Source organism: Medicago truncatula, chromosome 4 (assembly GCF_003473485.1).
Source record: "Medicago truncatula cultivar Jemalong A17 chromosome 4, MtrunA17r5.0-ANR, whole genome shotgun sequence".
Classification (NCBI taxonomy): Eukaryota; Viridiplantae; Streptophyta; class Magnoliopsida; order Fabales; family Fabaceae; genus Medicago; species Medicago truncatula.
Window position 1 is genome coordinate 3052291 of NC_053045.1, and position 3390 is coordinate 3055680.

The 3390-nt window shown below is 33.7% G+C and overlaps 1 long non-coding RNA gene across 1 annotated transcript; it reads left to right on the forward strand.

Moving 5' to 3' along the window:
• Positions 1-48: 48 nt before the first annotated feature.
• On the forward strand, positions 49-3340 carry LOC25491363 (uncharacterized). The gene is made up of 2 exons (XR_005645651.1): positions 49-1326; positions 2784-3340. It is a non-coding gene; the product is annotated as an uncharacterized lncRNA (long non-coding RNA).
• The last annotated feature ends 50 nt before the right edge of the window (positions 3341-3390 follow it).

Sequence of the window (3390 nt, forward strand, 5' to 3'; positions counted from 1 at the left end):
CATGGTGAATAAGGCTAAATGTTGTTGACTTAGATTAAAGCAGGCTATGAAAACAAAAATATCCCTCATTGTTTCAGGCAAACTAGAAAAGACCGAAATACGCCCATCTTCAACCCTGTATTCTCAAACCCATATTGAGAAGATTAAGAGAAAAATTATGGCGGATTTATAATAACAACAACACCATCATACCAATCTGAGTGAGAAGAAGAAGACGAGGTTAAACTCTCGACACCATCCTCTGTAGATTACTAACAACAACAACATCACCATCCTCTGCGGATTCAGATGTAGAAAAGAACATATCAAAACAACATTCAACACTCCACCATCCTTTGGGGATTCGTCACCATCCTCGTCCTACCATGCATAATGGGTCTCAATGATTCAACGACGACACTTTTCATCATTATCATCTTGGTTTAAGAAGAAAAGGTGAAGATCAGATATGGAGTCGGAGAGGGAGGAAGGGAGTGTTGAGTGAAAGAAAGATGAAAGATTGTTGAAAACAATTTTGGATTTATGGTGTTGTTGTTTGGATTTGAGGAACATGGTGAAATGAGAATGTGATGTTAACAAAGAATGGGCGAGTTATGTACAATGAATTGGTTGGACTCAGGTGGTTTTTCCAAGCCTTCGATGAATTTGTGTTTTGGTAAGAATAACCAACAAGGGAGAAAAGTGAAACGAGAGAAGGTAAAAGGTTAAAGAAAAGATGGTACTCCGTCCGTTGCATAATAATTGAGTCATTTGCAAAATAATATTGTTTCAAAAAAAATTTGACCCATTTCACTTTTCAATATAACATTAATTATTTTTTTCAAATATAACTCTAATTAATATTATTTTCATCACTCACAATTTAATATATTCCACTATGCACCAATACTTAACGAAAACATTTAAAACCATTTTTCACTCTCATTCATTTATACATATTTTTTAATATGTGTGAAATAAACAAATAGCTCGGTAAATCTAGGATAGAGGGAGTATATTGTTCATTTTAGGATGAGTTTAAAAATATGGCAGAAGGTATTTTCGTCCATTTGTATCTAAAAGTATGAGTCAACATCCATCATTTATCTCAATCAAATCTGTAAATAAATATCATTTCTTTTTTTCTTTGGTCGAAATATAAATATCATTTCTTATCTTAATACAACTCCTTGACGCAAAGTCGCAAAGCGTGATCAATTTTCAACTCAACCGATACTTGATATCAGAACCGCTCCGATGAGTTCCCGGCGTCTCCGCTCTCACTCCAAACCATCACCGCCGTCAGCAACTCTTATCTTTACTATTTCAACATATCTCCACAGAATCGTAAGTACATTTTCATTCCCTTCATAGTATTTGTTCTAGTTAAGATATTATTTGCCTTCTTCATGTCTATTTTGGGATTCTTGGAAACATTAGTAGCAACTTATTATAGCTTAATAACTGTGTTGTTTTATAATTCTACTCCTGTTTGTGTAAAAGCAAGTGAAAATCTTAAACTCTTGATGATTAATTTGAGTACACTTTTTACAGGGCCATTTTTAAAATGCTCTGAATGATGACACTAATATTCGGTTCACTAGTATATGTTCACCTTTTGGCAAAACTTAACTCCATTTTTAAAATGTTAGCAATATCTATCATAGCCATGCTTTATTAATCTTTTTTAAAATAAATGTTACCTTTTGCTACTGATTTTAGCTGCAAATAGTATTAGTAGTTAGTCCTATACTAATTTAGTTTCAGTAGCTAGTCCTAAGCTAATTAACTGCGCAATAAGCTGTTCCTTGTGAGAATAATTAAGGACTTCAAGCACTTTTATTATATTAGGAAAACGAGTTCTAAGCCCATGTTATACTAAGTTAAAAATGTATAACCATAATTGATTTGGACAGTTTGGTGTGCTATAGCATTTTCTATTACTATCTTAGTGAAGGTCATACTAGTTAAATAAGCTTCACAGTTTACTGTTGATGCCTAAACCCACATAATTTATGCATAACATCCCACTTCCCATACTTGGTGAGCTAATATTAAATGCAACTGGTTTGGATACTATACTACTCGAATTGGAAGTTTACGTGAAACAAAATTTGGCATACTTAAGTTAGACTAATTTACTTCATGTTGTGAAAACATCCTGGTTAAGGTCTCATTTTATTAGGTTGAGGTTAATGAAATGATGGAACTTGATTCTGAAATGTAGATGAAGTGATGGGTAAAATTCTAGTATAAAAAGAATTGAGTAACCGGACAAAGCTTAGATTTAGGTTTAAATAACTTTACATAATAATCTCGTAGTTGGTAAAAGTTTTGGACAGGGTCTTACTAACCGGTGTCCTCACGGCAATGGTTAAGGAAACTATAAATAGAAAATTTGTCTTGAAAATATAAATTTTGATTTTTGAGTAAGTAATAATTACACCACTTTCTATAAAAAGTCACTTATTTTGGTTGCTTAACCAATGCCCTAATGCCCTCAGGGCATTGTTTAGCATTCTCCATAAATATATATAGCTTGAATGGACAATTTTGGTTGTACAGTGCAATGTAAATGTTCCTTATTCATTGCAATTAGTCCAACTTTTAATGTGCAATATTTTTAGGTAAAGGTTCTTCTGCAGTTTGTTTGGTCATTGCTTATGTTCTTATTCATTAAAAAACTATGCCGGTGTTTATGAATTATGATGTTAATAGGCCTAAAACAGCTCTCTCCGACCAACAAATAAATCAGTATGTCCCAACTGCTGAATTGTTTTTTGTTGATGCTGCTTGCTTTACAGGTGGTATAACTGGATGGGGAATGGTTGCTTATAACCAATCTGGCGTGGTGCAATCTTCAGCTTGGAAAAGAGAAGCCATTGAAATTGATCCGGTGTCGGTAGAAACACTTGGTGTTAGATGGTGGTTGCAGTATACAGCTGAACTGAACCTGTAGAGTAATGTATTGCTATTGCTTCCGATGCTGAAACTGTGGTTAATTGCATTAATACGGAATTGAGTATGGCGCTGGCGGCCATTGATCCTATTATTCAAGACTGTAAATTACTTAAGAGTCATGTTGGTGATGTAGTAGTTTTATTGTGTTACATGTCACTTAATAACCGTTGCTCACAACTTAGCTGTGCCTGTTTTGTCTTAGTCTGTTGGTTCAAAAATTTGGTTTCCGGTGGTTAACTAGCTGTTGTTCACTTGTTTTGCCTCGAGTTGGTTAGGTTTGATACTCTGTCATATGATTTTTAACACTTCTTATGGCAGTTTCTTTAGCAATACTTCTTATTATAGTTTTTTTTTTTTTTTTGCCAAATACCACTAGTGATTCTCTTTTAGTTTCACAGAATTCTCAAGTTAGTTCTTTAAGTTTCGAAAGTGTCAATTAGGTTCTTTTAG